The 19,487-nt window shown below is 43.3% G+C and overlaps 1 protein-coding gene across 3 annotated transcripts in view; it reads left to right on the top strand.

Annotated features, from left to right (window-relative positions):
- Positions 1-19,487, top strand: part of PAG1 (phosphoprotein membrane anchor with glycosphingolipid microdomains 1) — a 115,524-nt gene that overhangs the window by 16,295 nt on the left and 79,742 nt on the right. For all 3 annotated transcript variants that reach the window (XM_087750910.1, XM_087750955.1, XM_087750903.1), the window contains exon 2: positions 10,255-10,314. The gene's annotated coding sequence lies outside the window, so the exon portion shown is untranslated. The remainder of the gene's footprint in view (positions 1-10,254; positions 10,315-19,487) is intronic.

Here is a 19,487-nt window from a genome sequence, read left to right on the forward strand (position 1 = left end):
CTGAAGGGGGCTCCCCGGGGACACCCCGATTATCTGCACCGGCCCTGAGCCACGCAGCTGGCCCCCACAGGGAGAACCCGCCCAGGGCCCGCACAGCCAGCGTAATTAAAAGGGTGCACAAGCCAGAGAGATAAGGAGCCCTGCCGTTTCGGTCGGTGTCATTCAGGCTATGATGCGGGGCCTGCTTGGGGGTCCGTGAGATGCCGGGGTGTGTGAAGCCCCTGCCCAAGAACGGAGCAACCAAAGCTCCTCACAGACCTTTCCTGCGCTCCTCTGCTCCCAGCGGTCTTAGCCTTGCATTTATACAACATGGAGTATTTTTTTTACCCCCAATCACTGGTTTTGGCTGAACCTCTTCATTCATGGTCTCTCCTCCCTGGCCTCCCTTTCTGTGCTGTTTGACTTCCCCTTCTATTCTTCCAGCTCCTTTTGTAGCCATCTTGTTCCAGCTTTTGTGATCTTCCTCGCACCTCCTTGTCTCCCCTTTACCTGAAGCATGAATAAATGAGATAATGAGACCCAGGCCAGTCATCCCAATTACTTTGTATACGTATGCATATGTATGCCCTAACCCGCTCCCTTGTCTCTCATCTTTCTGTCCTTTTCTACAGCAGTCCCTGGAGGAGGATGGGATTATCTTTTGGTGTGTATTTAGTGCGTTGACGTTGCCACAGTATGAATAGCATTGACTAATGGTATACATATTTTGAAAAACTAGAGCTGTATTGTAGTGTTCATTTGGGCTAGTAAAACCTAACAAATTACCATGTAGCTTAGCTTGTCATCAGTGTCAATAAAATGTTTTCCTATGTTCAGGTTGTCATTATATAGTTTTATATTTTGAAGTTGGAAGGAAAGATAAAATGTAGTCGGTATGGCCTCTAATAATTATTTAATGCTTTTTATATGAATGTTAATGTGCTCTGAATAATGGTTTATGGGAAAGATGTGCTAATTTAGGTAATGGTGGTAGTATTTTGATCAGGTATGTAGTAAATGCAGAAGTTGGAGGGTATGTTTTTTGAAGGCTTCTCCATCTTTCTATAATTACCAGATAGATAATATGAACTTGCCAGATCCAACATGCTAATGATTGCCTTCCAGCTTTTAGAGAGACAGAAATTACACATTAGCAGTGTCTGAACGGGATCTTGCTTTGGTAGTGTAATAAAACATACAATACTGTGCTCTCTTGCCATTGCATAAACACCCATGAATATGTCCCCCGTCTTTCAATACAGAAAATAATGAAGATGAAGCTAAATTTACTTTAGGAGTAGTCAAATGGCTATTGATGGCTTGGGAATGCTGGGTTATCAATAGTAGATGAACTGCTTTGTTGTTGTCTGATGCTTTGTAGAGGTGTCTCATGAATCATTTTCAGATAAAAGGTAAATGCTCTTACTGTCCAATTTTGCTCCTTTTAAATTGCTACATTTTTCAGCTTCGTCTGCAGATTTCCTGAAGCAAGCCCACTGTGGCTGAGATGCAGGGTATTTTCTTAGCGAGACGCCTTTTTTGAACTGGCTCTGAACTGTGCTGCCTGATTAAAGGCAAGTCTGCTAAGATCGTAGCACACGATGATCATCTGCTGTGCTCTCTGTTCCACCGGCAACTTAGCGCCGGGCTGTGCTGGGCCATTAGGAGGAAGGTAAAGAGAACTGCGTTTGGCTAATATTCTTAAATATATCACATAACCTCGGTGCCTTGCAGTTGGGTCTAGACTAATGGTTAAGAGAGCACTTTGGCTGTTGTGCCACTAACCATTTTATTAGCTGCATCTTGCTGTATCTCGCTTTTAAAGGAATAATTTGCAGTGCACAAATCCCTCTGTGATGAAGAGAGTTCTTTCCAGTATTTATTTTCTTCTAACTACTTCTAAAATGCAGTCGGTATCAGAGATTACTACAGAGAAACATGGAGACCTTTAGTCTTTCGTACTTACTACCGTTATGTTGGGACTGTGTAGGCAAAGGAGCAGTCTGGGGTAGCAGGTCAGCTTTCGGATGAAGAAGAAGAAAAAGCAAAAAGTGGTAGAAACTGTACCAACAATATTCCTGAATCTGCAGAAAATCATCTAATCGCTAGTTAATATAAAACACTCCTAAAATTACCAGAGCTTTTGAAATTGGTTTCTTTGTTTCAGAAGTAAGCCCCAAGGAAAGGAGTGGCCTGAATTTACTGGGATATTGCTACAGAAAGGTCTCTGGAGATAGGAGATGGTAACCTCACCTCTTTGGCTCAAGAGCTGTGAACCAGATCACACGTTGTTGGAGAGTACTCTGCAGGACATGGGGAAATTCTGGGAGAAAGCTTTTATAAGCTTATTCTGTTTGATTTTTTTCTGAAAAAATTCATAAATTAGGTACCGCTATTAATAGTGTGTGTTTTATACTGTTCAATGTTCTGAGTAAGAGGTGAGGCTCAAGTTTTCCTGCACTTCTTTCAAGGTGCATATAGTAAACTCTTGCCAGATATTTTCTTGTATTGTAAGTTTCAGTATCTGTAACAGTTGGACTTCTCTAGCTGAGGACTGAAAAAAACATTACCTGAGGCTTTCAGGGTGATTTGGGCACAGAACCCACAGTTCATGGGTAGGTGGAATACCAGGAAATCAGCTTTTATGGTTTTGGATGACTGCTGCTTATTATCTTGCCTTTCCTATCTCTCCCTCACCCCAGATTTTCCCTTGAACTTGCTCTAGCCGATTATATGAAATTAGACTTTACTGGAACACCTGTATCAGGCAGCAGTGAAGTCTCCCCTCCCTACTTTTTTCCAGTAGCTAAGAGGCTGCTGTTGACATCTAAGTGTATTGCTGAGTTACTTTAAAAACTACTTCCGTACTGGGTCATGGGAAAGGTTTTCAGCACAGTATTTTACCCTGATGCATCTATAACTCTAGCAGCAGCCATCAGCAGCACCGCTTCTGCAGCTTTTTCAATAAAGAAATAAATCTCATAGTCGTTTTTCCTGGGCTCTGCACACCAGTTCCATGAATTAAAATGGACAAAGAGAATACAGCATAAGGGGGGTGGTTGCGTACCTACTAGTTACCATGGAAATAATTAAGGGCACACTTAGACTAGTGTGCCCCCCTTTTCTTGTCTCTCTCCCTCCCTTGCAGCATGGTTTCTGCAGGAACAGCACCTGGGTGTGGAGTTCAAAGGGAGCCCCACACACCCCTGCTTTGCTTGCCAGCCTCTGGAAACCTGGGGAGGGGTGTAGTGACAAGAGTGCCTGAGTTTCTGGCAGGTTTCAGACCTTTGTTTACTTCTGTGGGTGTTTTTTCTCCTTCCATCACAAGCACCAAAAAGATCTGGCCATCCATCTTGCTTGCTTCACATGCAGTTTGCCAGCCTTGTCCCTGTCTCATCCAGCAGAAGTTGAGGGTCAGTTATTCCAACCCCGTGGTTGTACCTGGAGAGCACTAGCTGCGCTGGAGGCAGTGCAAGGATGGGAGGCATCAACACCCTGCAGAGCTGTAGCTGACTCCTCACAGCCTCTGGCAGACGCTGGGTGGGAGAGATTACAGGGCAAGCCTGTCTGGTTTTCCACCGGGAGTATGGCAGACCCTCAAGCCATTGGTGTGTCTAAGAAAGACAATCTGAATCCGAACAAAATCCACAGCTCATGTAAATTGGTATAGTATCCTTAACAGGCACAGAGTGTACCGTTTCATAGTTTGAAAGAACTATACTGTAATATCGGTCCATTTTATTACTCTACTGTTTTGTGCTATTGGTGCCAGCAGAGCTGAGAAATGAGGTAAAGCAAAAGATATGTTCTAGCCCAGTTGTCCCCAAAGTGTATATTTTACTGTGACTACATACCTGCACTCCTTCATGGAGTTGCCTCTGGAGGGGAATGTGCTTTAGCGGTACAGACTCCTGCATAGTTCTGCCGAAAGATGGTCTCTTCTGACCTCCTTTTGACTAGACCTGTTTCTTTCTTCTCCTATGTTGTTTGTCTTTTCCTAAGCCTTATTCGTGCCTCTTTTCTTCACGGTTACAACTCTCCTAGGTGTATTTCCCTCCACAGCCACTCTTCCTATCTTAGCAATCTGTCCATTTTCTCTTTTTGCCCAAATGGACGTACATGACTTTCCTGTCGTTCGCTTGACTCTGCGTTGTTGCCAGCCTCCCATGCAACTCTCAGATCTCTCTTACTGCAGCCTCAGCTCTGTGTCCTCCTGTCTCTGCTAAGCCAGTGCCAGTCTCCCTTTGTACCAGCTGCATGTTGGTCTCAGCTCACCCTGTTCTCATCTCACCCTCCTTTTTCACCCATTTTTGCCTCCTTAGCTTTTGCTTAGAGCAACTGACTCTCTCACCTTCCTTCCTTGCTACTCTCTCACCCTCCTTCACCCTGCTTTTCTCTCTGACTCCCCAGCCAAATTTCCTTGCCTATGCTCATCCATCATCTTCCCCACGTATCTCTCAGTTCCAATTTCCCCCTCTTTTCCTTAATCTTCCCCTGTTTCCTTATTCTTGTTCCTGTTTTCACAAGATTACGCTTTTCCCATTTCAGAAGGCAGTAAAAAGCATCTCTCAGACATAAAGCTTTTTCCTAGGTCACATCAAGTCCCTGCTTCAAAGAGTAGAGATATTAGAGCTTCTCAGAGAAAAAGGATGCCGAGACCTTTTAACTTGGGCAGTGAAAAGTACTTTTTTTTGGCTTTATTTTCAGCAACATGTGCATTGTTTTAATGGACATTTAGCAAGAGGCTGCATTTTTTAACAGTTGAAAGTGGCTCTGGAAAGGGGGAAGCGCCAGCCAGCTGTAATATGCAGCACTGCTGCCAGCCTCACCTCTGGTACTTATCATCAGGAAATGCCATTACAGTCTTTTTCTCAACATGTTGGCAAATATGTAGTCTTGGAAAGATTTAGTATGATTCTGCAAATTTTAGAAGGCTCTCAGCAGAGTCCAAGGAAAAGGAGATGTGTGAGCAGTGAACTGCTGCCTGCCTCGGTGGCTTGTAAGAGTCAGTTGGGGAGTGAGAGCCCCACTTTGGAGTTGGACATTGTTTGGGAGTCCCTTGATGGTAAGACTGCCTCTGTGTATGTATATAAATATATATATTTATTTATTTTTTATATGTATATCTCCTAATAATCCTTGCTCCAAAACTAGTTCTATATACGTAAATCAAAAAAAAAAAAAAGACACTTCATGAATTACAGGAGCCTGTAACACCATAGCCTTACCATTTTATGGAAGGGTCAGACTGGGATGCTGATATCCAGAAGAAGCGATACTGCAGAAAATTCACAACTGTTGAAATAGATTTTTGGGTTTTTAATGGATAAACCTGGAGAGAGTTCCGCCAGCCTTATATTGTACAAGGTCTGTCTGTCATGTTGTACTTTTTCCGAGATAGTAAAAGGAAGATGTGATCCCCAGTGAGTTAATAAGAATACTTCTTTCATGCCAGAAAAAAAAGTGAAAGGAAAAATGAGGTGCATAAGATTTGCCTGTGACATTTAAAGTCTAAATCTGAGTTTGTCTGAGTAATTTATCTTTGGGTATTTGCAGGAGGTGAGAGCAGGAGAATATCAATGAATGCATCTCAGTTATGTCTGAGCTTTCTGATAGATGAAGAGAATTTTTGGTGACTCCATCTGGCTGGAAGGTCTATCTGTGTGATCTCTTCTCTGGCAGATGGAAGATAACACTAGGAGGAGTCCTTTGATTATCAAAGCATGGGAATTACTCTAGTGCAGTATCACCCTGAGACACCACTTTCTTTCAGAGTGACAGATGATGTTTCTGGGATGTTAGAGAGAGCTGATTTCCCCCTGCTGCACTGAACACGTGTAGACCAGATTTCCTTTGGCAATATTAAACCTATCCACCTACTGTATCTGTTGCTGGTGCGGAGAGAAATGAAAATAGAGAGTATCTGTGTAGAGAACATAGCAAGTACAAAGGGACCGAAGGAAAAGGATGTGTTTATCAACTTCATTAATATTTCTTTTACAATCTGCTTGGATTCTTGGAGTTCCTATGAAGTACTTTTTGAAACATGTAGAAAATGATTAGGCTGACATTAACTGAAGTCTTTCCTGAACGCAGAAGTTCTTTCTCAAAGAGTGTAGCAATTTTTATTTCCTGCTACTGTTGGCTTTGTGCTTGCACATGTGTTTGCAGTATCCCATTGAGCAACCTCACGCTTCTGTCAAGACTTCTCTTTGCAACATGCAGTGTTGCATGTGAACCTACCAGCAGTCCTGCATCCAGACCTTCTTTTAATTTCTAGGAATAAGACTCAGCTTATTCTTGTGAGTATGAGAAGTTAACTTATGGAGCCAACGTCATCCTTCTGTGAATTGCCTACCACTTTGGCATGTTACCAGTGTGTAACCATCAGAAAGCAGTCCTTGCTTGGAGGGAGAATGAGAAAGGACTGTGGGCGTCGTGGTTCAGCAGGGTTTCCTCTGGTGCCTGGGGAAATGTGGGCTGGGCAAGATAGTCTCTACCCTTTTCTGCACTGGAGCATGTAGGAGGAGGGTGCACCTGCCACATGGCACTTCCGGAGGATTGCTGCATTTCTGACAGGCGAGACTGGAGCACTACGTTTATTATTCAGCCGGTGCTTGTTTCTCATCTGCTTTTCCCCACAGTTGCACATCATGTAGAGTCACTTCAGATACAGCTGTTTTCGCCAGCTGTTTGCTGGTGAAAGGGCTGGAAGGCGTGTCCTATGAGGGGTGGCGGAGGACTCTGGGTTTGTCTAGTTTGGAGAAAAGGAGGCTGAGGGGTGACCTCATTGCTCTCTACAGCTTCCTGAGGAGGGGAAGTGGAGAGGGAGGTGCTGATCTCTTCTCCCGGGTATCCAGCGATAGGACACGTGGGAATGGTTCAAAGCTGTGCCAGGAGAGGTTTAGACTGGACATTAGGAGGCATTTCTTTACCAATAGGGTGGTCAAACACTGGAACAGGCTTCCTCGAGAGATGGTCGATGCCCCAAGCTTCTCGGTGTTTAAGAGGCATTTGGACAATGCCCTTAATAACAGGCTTTAACTTTTGGTCGGCCCTGAAGTTGGACTAGATGATCATTGTAGGTCCCTTCCAACTGAACTATTCTATTCTAATATTTTAGAGTCTGGACACTGGCTGTGCAGTGGAATTCACCTGTGCTAACAATACATAGCAGACCACGAGGTTAACAAAAGCCATGCCTGTGAGACTATGTTTGCCTCAGTCACCACTCCCCTTGCTCTGGAGGAGGTTAGGAGAAAGTAATTTGAGGTAGCCCTTTCCTACATACAGACTTATCCATGCTTATCATTGCAGATCAGAGTAGAGAGTCAGTGTGTGAGTCACACCTCCATCCACATTCATAAAGATGGGTAGAGGTCATCTTTGTCAATAGGAAATACTCATGTAGGGTGTCTCACTGATCATCCATATGGGTCGTTTTGTATGGACTTGCCCCTTTTACCACATAACTACTGTAGCCTCATCTGTGACATTAACTTACGTTTGTACAAGCAGTCAGTGCTTTGTTCCTCAGAAACCTGGGGCAGCTCAGGAACAGTCAGGTTTTGGGGGGGTTTCTGAAGTGAGATGAAGAAATACTTTCTGTGGAGCTTCCCTGCATAATTCACAGGTACATCTTGCTATCTGCCTGATCACTGCCCGTTTCATTTCACCTCTTGCTCAATCCTGGTTTTCAACATGGAATTCTTAATCATAGCTCATGTCATATCTTCAGGACATGCCATTATAGTAATCTCACTGTTGGTCTTTTGCTGCCTTTCGATGCTCGCCAGCGCTAAACAGTGCAGAGGGGACACTGTAAACATCTGAGGTTCCAGATGTCAAACCTCAAGATCCTGTTACAAAGAACTTAGGACAGCAGCTGGGTTACTCTGCAAGCTTTGATGAAAATGAACATGTTTACTGCTTCTTAAATATTTTCTTTGTTTTATTTTAATATTTATAAAACTTTTCCTGCCTTAAGTAACTCTTGTAAACTTACTTTTCTATTAATACCCTAGCATGGTTGTGTGTAATTGGCACGTGATTAATACATTTAATGGAGTTTCGGTCCTGAATGTGATTCCTTTGGCACTTTCTCTGATTTTTTCTCTTTGCTATTCATGTTGGCCACCTGAGACGCTTTCTGATGTTTTTGGCATAGCATTCATTTTGATTTCGTAGTTGGTAGCATTACTATTTTATCAAATAACCTGATAAAATGCTACAGCAAGACTGCAGCAGCAGCCAAAGCACTGATGCTTTCTAATGGCGCACTTTACCTCTGCTCTATTATCACTGCCCATTTCATTATTTGCAAGTTGATTACAGCTGCGTTTCTCAGGGGCTATGAAATATTCAGCAGCCCGGACTAGCCTGGGGAGAATCGCAGTCTTTGCAGTTGAACACCTGCCCTCAAAGGCAAAGAGGAACCAAAAAATTCTCATGTTTAAAACTGATGGGGAAATTCCTTCTCTGCTTTACGTTTCCCACAATGCTGACTTACAGGTTCACACTATTGAAAACTGCCGCTTTACTTTACGTTTGTCATTGGATGGGGGGAAGAATAAGAATAAATATACAACTACTGCATTTCTGCCATGCTTGTCTGGCTACAGCAAAGAAGGAAAGAAATGTTGGTATAATTAGTTGCCTGTGTGTCACTGTGAGGCAGTTGGCATTCTGGGTGGAGTTGGGAAAAAAGCTCTCCGTTAAGGGCAAAAATTAACACTGCCGGTTATGTTCTCACACTTTGTCTCTCAGGAGGACTAGCCAGCAATGATTGACTGAAATGTGCAATATTTTACCAAGTAGGAAACAGATAAGATTTTTATAAACAGGATACTTCATCATTAAAGTAAAGAAACAATTGCTTTGACCTTGACACTGAATGAGTAAGGCCAGCATTGTGATAATTGAGAATGTAGCTAAGCAACAGTTCTCCAGGAGCTTGCACTGCTTTATTTTTAGTAGCCTACACCAGTAAGGGGCGGGGGGGAGCTGAACGAGCAAAGCAACTGGTTAATGCTTACAAAAAAAAGAACTTATTTCTGTCTTTGTGCAAAAAGTTTGAATTGTAATAGGCACTTACACCAATTTTAATTTGGGTTTACGTCAAAAGAAAGTAATTGAATCAGTATATCCTTCTGTGGTCAGAACAAGCAGATAGCCTGACAGGATCCCTGATTTAGAGACTCGAGCTACTTTAGAGACTCGAGTCTCTTCTGAAAATTAATAGTGTAGAAGAAATGGCGTATTCCTTCAGAAATAGTCTATTTTATATCTATTTCTGCTTACTTTGGTGGTAATTAGATTTCCTAATCTTACTGGTTAGCACTGTACAGCCTAATTTATTTGAAAAGTTGGACAGTAGTTTTAACTAAATTAATTTGGGAAGTCCTTTAAATAAGTTCTTGCAACCACTTGCTGTAGATATGCTCTAACTTTGTTTTAAACTAGTCTTACAATACTATAGCAAGCCAGTTCCCTACAAAGTTAATGAAGTAAGACCCTTTAAATCTGACATAAATATCCAGGGAAGGGAAGGTACTTTCTTCTAGCTAAGTCAATTTACAAACCAAGTTAGTTTAATTTTTCACTTAGGCAATGGAAAGAAGATCAGTCTGAGAAGTTCAACATTTTTATTATGTAGGCATTGCAGGACTGATTGCAACCACATGGCCACTCTGTTATCCCGTAACTGAAAGTATGTGTTGCAAGGCTGGTGCTAATGGAAAGTTTGCAACCTCTTTACCTCTCTCTGTTCCTAGTAAATCTCTCATCACTGACTTGGATGCTCTTTCTTTAGATACCAAACCAATATAATTACTAAGTAACAATGAGTTTCTGCTCATAAAACCCAAGCAGCTGCAGAAATCTCTCTGAAGATACTGTCGCTGCAGGGGTATAAGCTACCTTAACTTCACATATAGGAGCCTTTAATTCTGATTTGGTCTATGAAATCCGTATTATTGGCAACATTGCACAGGTGAGGGAAAAAATGTCCTAATTCTCAGCCTAACTTCTTTATCAGATCTTTGAAAATCAGAAGATAGTGCACACACAAAAATAATAAAAAGGGGTTTAAAAACTGTGTTAGTTACTCTCAGGTATTTTAAATACAGGAAGGAAACCTTTTTCTAAAGTACGTTTCTCCGGATATGATTTTAAATTTGAAGAAACAGGAGATAACATATATTGTCTGTTATGTTCTCACATATGTGGCATAATTGAATTCAGAATTGTGAATTATTCTTTCTTTTTTTTGCCTAGGAGGAAACGTTTGTCAATACTGTATATCACTTGAACATCAAGCTCTACAGAGACTCCAAGGTAATGATTTATGCGACTGTGTTCTGTTTCCTGTGGTGGTCAGCTCAGCTTTAGTCCAGTTTTGTGAAGACCTCTGTAATTTATGAAGATGCCGGTGCTAAGCAATTAAACTGGGTAGCAGCAATGTTACAAGTAGCTTTTACAGAAGCTGTTGCTTACAGCTTTATGATCCATGGTGTGCTGTTGAGATGCCAGTGTGTGTGTGCGTATAAAATAAAGATGTGATACATTTTGAAAATGCAGTTGTTGTTTTCATGTCTTAAAAAGCAGCAGCACCAGTCCCAGCTGAAAGGTAAAATCAGCTGGATGTGAGTTTGTATATGATTGTTCAGAAAGCCTTTCCTTACCCCTCAGCATCCCAGGCTTCCAGCTGGTTGTCTCCCTGGAGCTGTGCGAGAGGTACCATGTGCTTTGCAGCGCTGGCGTGGGCTTTCCTGCCCCACGTGATGGGAGTTTTGGTCAGTGGATCTGTTTTGGTCAAGTAGAGTGATGACTGCCTCATTGGAAATTGCCGTCTTTGCTCACTTTGCCAAGTTCTTAAAAGCTGCTTCTGCTGTTGCGATTGCTGTCGATGCTGCAGATCTATACATTGCATTTGCTTGTTTCAAAGCCTGGTTTGAAAGCATAGCAAATGAGGTCTCCATTGGTATGGATGGAAAATAAATAACAAAATAGACAGCTGGGGGTTCATATTTCATGTTCAAGTTACAAAGCTATCCCACTGTGGAGGGTATGGAAAAGAATACTGTGGTTAGGATGTTAGCCTGGGCATGCAGTCTGCAAGTCATATCTGGTACCTTTGCACGGAGGCTGATGAGATCCAGTCTTCAGTATGTAGACTGGTGCTGCTTGCATTCATTTACTGGAGGTCTGATGAGGTTTTAGCAACATCAAATTTATATTGGGTCGCCACTGCCAACACCTGGCAGATGGTGAATTTTCAAACACTGCAGTTATTTTTTATTCCAAGTATCCCAGCCCTTGCTGGGTGGCTGTTTCTAATAAGTGATGCTGTGGTACTGGACCGGATTTGGTTGTATGTAGTGCACTCAATTTGTGGCTGAGTTGAGAAATAGTGGGAATATTTCAAGTCCCTTCCTTAGTGCAATGATAGCCTTGAAACTTGCCATGGAATCAGTGCTTTGCTAATGCAAATGTCAATAAGATGGTAAGTGAAGAACCTTGAAGGTAACCACATTGCAGTAACTGACCTGGCACACGTTCCTAGCTTTTCCTAAAGGAAAGCTGGTTTGCTCAGAGAAGCTTATTGGTTTAACTTTGCCTTTGCAGAAGCTGAGAGCACACCTCTGATAACATACACAGTTACCACAACTTGTCTGACCAGGTACCTCCTAAGCTACAGGGACTGGTTGTACGAGTTTGTGTGAATATACTCAGAGTCCCTCTCTCAGTCTCTTTTTGTTATCTGTACATAGTACAGAGATGCTTCAATATCAAATCTTGAGCCCATGAGAAGTGCATAAATATAACTGACATATGATTGATGGAAACATTGCTTCTTGATAGTATTTATCTTTAAAATGAACATAGAAATCAACGAGCTTGACCAGACACCTTAAAGATAGAATTAATGTAAGATCAATTTAATATCACACATACTTCTGGAGTCTTACCTTGTAGAAGCCAGAGGATTGTGATAGTTGTCTTTAAATCTGTCAAAGATTAAGCGTTTTAGTTCTGAACTCTCATTCTCTGTAAAAGATACTCAGCTCTGGAAATGAAACACCTCTGAAAGGTGAGGGGTTTTCTCTCTCTCTTCCCTGTTGAATAGCTCATCATTTTGGAAATTCTGTTTGTAATAAAAATGTGTTGATGACTGCTGCATGCCTAAAGGACCTGGATAACCTAAACTCTTGCATGAGAAATTAGAAGTTGTGAACAGGTTATCATGCCATGTAATCTTCCATCAGCGTTAGACAGCCACACGGTGCCATCTGAGCACAGCTGTAGGTCCAGCGAATTTTCTTTCCCGTTCAAAAAAGTTGGGAATCTTAGAGCTGAAAAAAAAATATTGTTTTATTGGGGTTTTAGGGTCTTTTAAAAATCTGGATTTACTTCTCTGATCCTATGTATGGTACAATCCAGAAGCAGTTTTTTGGCCTTGAGTGAGGCTGGAAGGTTCCTTTCACCCAGCTTTGTTGGTAGAGAAATAATACCAAACTTTAGCCTGGCAGTGTGGGATTTTTGACTTTGTAAAAAAATAAACAACCTTCTCATGGATCACCTTACAGCTATGGTTTAGAGAGTGGCTGAAGGAAGTGCCTTCAGATGGAGGTGGGGAAGGCAAGTGTGGCCAGTGATAGAGGAGGTGGGTGGACTGAGTCAGGCCATTGAGGGTCTCTCCGTGTGGAACCACATCTCCAGGTGCTGCGTGCACGCAAGGGTCTGCGTATTTCACCGAGGGGTTCCCCCGAGGTTGGTATGGCTCTGCCTCGTCAAGGTCGAGAGGTTACAGCCAGTGTCAGTTTTAGGAAGCATAATTATTCATTTACATAGCATAAAAAGCGTAAGAAAGTGTGAGTCAAGTAGTTGTTGGTGAAGTGTCCAAGGTGAAGTGGTCCTGTCACCTGAGGGTTGGCAGAAATACCTGTTGTGCAGTCATTTTCTTACAAGTGGACGAATGGCAGTTTCCTGTGATAGATGTTGTGGGTTGAGGGACGTGCGAGGGGTGAAGAGTAGGGCAGGGGTCTCGGGTAGGTCTCTGTAGCAGGACAGCTGAGGTGTTTGCAGGCCCTCCCCTGCAAACCTGTGTCTCATGCAGGACACGCAGGCCTGGTTTGACATGTGTGGTGGTCGTGTCTGGGCTTCGAGGTGGTCTGCCATGTTGCCTGTGTCTCTGCTCTGGGTTGTCTGGCCTGGCATTGGCATGGCGGAGGCACAAGGTGTGTGGTTGAAGGACAGGGTGCGAGCAGGTCAGCCATGTGCCGGCAAGAGAAGGCTTGCTGACATCTGAGCACTCATCAAGACTGGGGGAGCGCTGTCAGAAGCCCAACCGTGCCGGCTGCCGGAAAGGCAGCGATAAGGGATGAAGAGGCACTTCTCTCAAGGCCGCTTCAGTGCACGGGACACGTGATTTGGTGCTTAAAATGTACAGCTTGCCTGTTTTGGAAATAATTTGGGAATAGCTGCTCTGCTTTAAGTTTCTGTCCTGCCTGTTTCCCTAATAATGTTCACACGCAAACAGTCCACTGCTGTGGCCAGGGGTTGGAGTTTGCATATATTCAGCATGAATAAAAAATCATACAAGCTTCAGCCTGAGGCTTCTCTTTTTTGCTTGTGTGGATTTTTGGTGGTTTTGGGGTTTTGTTTGTGAGGTTTTTTGTTGGGTGGGTTTTTTTGGTTTTGTTTTTTTTTCTGGAAAGCCCCCTCACTTTGTCTTTAGCACTTCACTTTCTTTGAATTGGTAAAAGCATTTTCTGTTGGTGTTGATGCTAATGGGCTCCACCACGTTAGCTAGTGTGAGCCTCAAGACATCTCTTATCTCTGCCGCCATCAGTGGTAGCTTCTGCACGTCTGCAGGTTTCCTTCCCTGAGATGTCAGGTTTTCCCTCTGCTTTCCTTAGATTGCCCTTCCAGATGGCCAGCTCTCCTGCAGGAGTAAGCGCCCCCAGGCAAGGGCACTCAGCTGTGGCTCCTCAATCTGAAAGGGTCATAAATACATGAAGTTTGTGCTTTTCATTACACTGAACGTAACAGGAGGAGCCACCTTGTCAGCGTGCTCCCAAAGGGACAATCTGCACTAAAAGGTCTGCATAACAGCAGGGGGGCGAAAAAAACCCTTTGAGAGCAGTGTCCCTGGGCTGGATGTTGGTGACTTGGAGTCAGTGATCTCACAGGTCATCAGCGAGTCTGACTACAGCTTGCCGTCTTGCCTTTACCTCTTAGTTTTCTTTCTCCTTTGCTGTTTGTGTGGCCATGCTGCTGAGTCTGGATGCCTGCGGCTGTTTTGAGGGCTGCTGGCAGCAAGCACCGGCAGCTTGCCCCCTGTCCCAAAATAACCCAGCCACCTCCTCATAGTTTTCCACTGCAAGGTCGATGTTTGCAAGGAACACAGTGGGAAGGCAGCGTTTTTGAGGAGGTGAGGATCCATGAGACTTGGGCCCCGCTGGCCCTCGGTGAGCCGGGAAGGGAGGTGACGTGCGCCATCGGCAGGGCCTGAGCGCTGCCGCCTGGCACAGCCCAAGCTTTCCTGGTGCTGGAGGACACGGAGGTGGAAGGAAGGAGGTGCAGGAGTAAAGCTTGTGCAGGTCCACCTTCCATAAGGTGTGGGAAAAGAAGCGAGCAGCGATTCCTACTGATGCTGCTCACTATATGGTGCGCTTAACAAAACCTGCCCTTCTCAGACATAATGTACAGGAATTAAAGAACCACCTCGCGACAGGAGTTAAGGTCATTTTATATAGACCCATCCTGTAGAAGTGGAACGATTCAAATATTGCTGCGGTGGGTTCGCATCTGCAGGGCTACAGTGGTGGTGTCAGAGCAACAAACTACGCTGACTGCAAAAACAGGCTAATGTTGCAGGAATGACTAAGGCGATTACGGAGCTGCATGAATGATTAATTTACCCTGCTTTTGTTTCACTTTTGATCCCAGGCCCCTCTGCAAAAAAAAAAAAAAAAAAAAAAAGGCAATTTTGGAAGTAGGTGTTTTTAAAATAAAAAATAAGTCAGTTGTAATAACAGCTTTACTATGCAAATGTGCACCGAAACTACTCCAAGAGGAACAGAGTAAAAAATCAGTTGCTACTGTATCTCTGTAACATGAATATTTGAAATTTGTAGATAAGTATTCACCAAACACTTTGCAATCAGAATATCTATTCAAATTTTAAGAGGACAATATTATTATTCTTCAAATAGGATACGCAGTGACATAGCGGTAGTGCTTTCTTAATAACCCTCCTTTAAGCTCAGTTTAGAAAGCATTTGTTTTGTTATTAAAATTACTCTACATATTTGAGACAGACTTCAGCTGAACAACTGCCTAACACGTGCTAGACACATATTGATTTTTTTGTCTTAGCCCAACGTTTCCCCTGGGCATCATATTATTTATTCATAAAGCAGAAATGATGTCTGACAGGCAGTTAGAGGGGTGTAGAGCTGTAGTCCAGAAACAATGTGAAAAGCTTTGCAAGGACCCCAAGAAATCAATGTGCTGTTGCTAAAGAGCAGCCTTTTAATTCTGAGCACACATTCTTGCAATCATTCAGTGTGGAAAAGGAAATTTAAATAACAAATAGTTACTATTAATACTGCAGGCCTAAATTTTCATTCATCTTTATTCCAATTATCTGAGCCAAGGTGGAAGTAGGCAGAGAAGGCAACTAGCCAAGCCCAGACACCTCTCAGCCGTAAAGCAGGCTCACTGCTCTCGCCCTAATTTTCACATTTGTATGTAGATTTCTGTTGGAAGTAAGATATTTTTATCAATAAAGATTTAAAACCCAAACGTTGTTCAGAGAGCCAGATATTCCTGAAATGTGCATGATTCATAACCACTTACTCTAATTGAGTGTTAGACTGATGTCTGCACAGCAGATTAAAATAATAAATAGCTGGTATTTTTAGAATGTGAGTTGAAATATTTTGATAAGCTAGTCATTGTGATAGACCTGTTTGAAAAAAATTAGGCAAAAGGAGATTTGTTCTGGTTTTGTTCATTCAAAATTAGATCACAGCATACTATCAAGCAGTATTTGCTGGTGGAAGATATATTTTATGTCCAAAAATGTTTTGTCTACTGAAAATAGAAAAAAAATCGAACTCACAGGTGTTCTTAGGAAACTTTTTCTCTGACCTTATACTTCTCTCAGCGAGATAAGTAACTTTAATTATTGTATTATTGTATTTGAAATGAGATAGACATCTGAATATCTTGTCAAATCAGGTCACTATGGAATTTGTTTCTTGTTATTTAAAACACAGATAATGCAGTCAAAAAAAATAGCACATCATCATGTAATTGAATATTTCATCTTAATGTATAAACACAAGGGAGCTGAACTAAATTTGTTCTGGCATTTCTTGACTTTCTAGTACTTGACTTTGAACCTGAATGTTCTTTGATATATAGGGTTGGGAATATCAAAATTTGCTTTGCATATTTTGAGGGGGGAGGGGAAATGTAAGAAAAGAATTCATTTCTACTCTATAGACATGAAAGTTACTGTCTTTCTCCTGGTTAATAAGGTGGTCATGTTATTTACAGTGAAACCGAGGCACACATTAACCTTGTGAAGCTAAGAAGTTAACACACGTATTCCTTAAATTGATCTGCAGAACACCTTATGGTTGTTTTCCCCAGGGAAGGCTTTGACCTCTTCAATCACGAAACATGACAATAAATACAATTTTAAATCACTCAACTGGGACAGCATAGTCTGTGTCCATCCAGGATAAGTAAGAGTGACTCAAGCATGCACACTTTTTTCCCCCCAGGAAGTGGCCTTTAATAAGAAGGGGAAAATATGATACTTCATTGGTATCTTCTAGGAAATCAAAAGTATGAACTTTCACATTTAGTGTTCTGACTTATGAAGATGGCATCGGGGAAGCATGACAGTGCTTTCAGATGACTTGTCTTTCATGGATTTGAAAATCTGATTTCATCTGACTCGATCTGAAGATAGTGTACCAAAAATGGCATTTTTCTGGGCTATTGTACATGTTGCAATGGGCATGTTTTTTATGGTTCCTATCTCATGAGAACATGAAGTCACGAAAATACTTCATTTCTCAAAAATGGATGCATTTTGATTTGCTCTTCCCAATACTTTTGAATGCTGCCATTAACTCACAAGAGTTACCATGTATTTACAAATAGGTTTTAAATAACAAATTTACTGCATAGCATTAAGGATGTCTGAATGTTAAGTAGCGACTTTAAATGTCACTTTTCCAAACTGTTAAACTAGAGCTGTAATAATAATTCTTTTAATCTATTTAGATAGCTGGTAGCCAGTCAATTAGTAAGGTTTGTTCATCCAAAGCTCTGCCTCTCTGAACTCTATTTTCTTCATTTAGTTCTGTCATTACTATTGTCAGGAACATAACTCTGCTTTTAACAGCAGAAGAATACCCAGCCCCAAATAAAGCACTAAAATATGAATACACACATTTTGTGCTTCACCGTCCTGGAGTGCTCTTCAGGACTCTCGGAGGATGTCTGCAGCAGAGCTGATCACCCGAGGTCTCCCTCTAGTCAGGGGAGGGAAGTAGCTACTTTTAGGACATGGTTCATTTAACTTATTTTGGAGGCTTATTTTGTTGTGCTGTAAGTTGCATCTTGAAAGAGCCTTATAGGATGCTGTAGTCTGAAGGGAGTGTAGGTACCCAGTTGTGGGGTAGAATTCAGCTTCAGGCTGCCACACGCACGTTGAGTTACTTCTGAGCAGCTGGGTCCTCATGTGAGTGCAGCATCTCCATTCAGATCAGTGGAGATGTCATCCCTGTAGCTGGTGGAGCCTGGAAGGCAGTGCCACTCTCCCTGAGCCAGGCGCTGCTCTGTGGGATTGCTCGCTATGAACGACTGACTGGGCTGGACAGGACACAGTGTTCTTAATTTGGCTGCTGCCATAACATACAATAAAAAATGTTTCTATAAATACATTAGCAACAAAAGGGGAGCTAAGGAGAATATCTATCCTTTATTGGATGCAGGGGGAAACATAGTGACAAAGGATGAGGAAAAGGCTGAGGTACTTAGTGCCTTCTTTGCCTCAGTCTTTAATAGTCAGACCAGTTTTCCTCTGGGTACCCACCTCCCTGAGCTAGAAGACAGGGACAGGGAGCAGAATGAAGCCCCATAATCCGAGAGGAAATGGTTAGTGACCTGCTACACCACTTAGACACACACAAGTCTATGGGGCCAGATGGGATCCACCCAAGGGTACTGAGGGAGCCAGCAGAAGTGCTCACCAAGCCACTTTCCATCATCTACCAGCAGTCCTGGCTAACCGGGGAGGTCCCAGTCGACTGGAAGTTAGCAAATGTGATGCCCATGTACAAGAAGGGCCGGAAGGAGGATCCGGGGAACTACAGGCCTGTCAGCCTGACCTCGGTGCTGGGGAAGGTTATGGAGCAGATCATCCTGAGTGTCATCACGCAGCACGTACGGGACAACCAAGGCATCAGGTCCAGTCAGCGTGGGTTTATGAAAGGCAGGTCCTGCTTGACTAACCTGATCTCCTTCTATGACAAGGTGACCCACTGAGTGCGTGAGGGAAAGGCTGCGCATGTTGCCTACCTGGACTTTAGTAAAGCTTTTGTCACTGTTTCCCACAGCATTCTCCTGGAGAAACTGGCTGCTCATGGCTTGGACAGGCGTAGTCTTTGCTGGGTAAAAAACTGGCTGGATGGCCAGGCCCAAAGAGTTGTGGTGAATGGAGTTTAAATCCAGTTGGTGGCCGGCCACAAGTGGTGTTCCCCAGGGCTCAGTGTTGGGGCCAGTTCTGTTTAATATTTTTATCAATGATCTGGACAAGGGAATCGAGTGCACCCTCAGTAAGTTTGCAGATGGCACCAAGTTGGGTGGAACTGTTGATCTGCTGGAGGGCAGGAAGGCCCTACAGAGGGACCTGGACAGGCTGGACCGATGCGCCGAGGCCAACTGTGTGAGGTTCAATATGGCTCAGTGCCGGGTCCTGCACTTGGGTCACAACAGCCCCATGCAATGCTACAGGCTGGGGGAAGAGTGGCTGGAGAGCTGCCTGGTGGAAAAGGACCTGGGGGTGCTGGTCAACAGTTTTATGAATATGAGCCAGCAGTGTGCCCAGGTGTCCAAGAAGGTCAATGGCATCCTGGCTTGTATCAGAAATAGTGTGGCCAGCAGGACAAGGGAAGCAATTGTCTCCCTGTACTTGGCACTGGTGAGGCCGCACCTCGAGTAGTGTGTTCAGTTTTGGGCCCCTCACTACAAGAAGGACATCGAGGTACTGGAGCATGTCCAAAGAAGGGCGACAAAGCTGGTGAAGGGTCTGGAGCACAAGTCTTACGGGGAGCGGCTGAGGGAGCTGGGGTTGTTTAATCTGGAGAAGAGGAGGCTGAGGGGAGACCTTATTGCTCTCTACAACTACCTGAAAGGAGGCTGTAGCAAGGTGGGGGTCGGTCTCTTTTCCCTAGTAACAAGCGATAGGAAGAGAGGAAATG

Source organism: Nipponia nippon, unplaced genomic scaffold (assembly GCF_047370975.1).
Source record: "Nipponia nippon isolate SJK-2023a ecotype South Korea unplaced genomic scaffold, ASM4737097v1 scaffold_1, whole genome shotgun sequence".
NCBI classification, from domain to species: Eukaryota; Metazoa; Chordata; class Aves; order Pelecaniformes; family Threskiornithidae; genus Nipponia; species Nipponia nippon.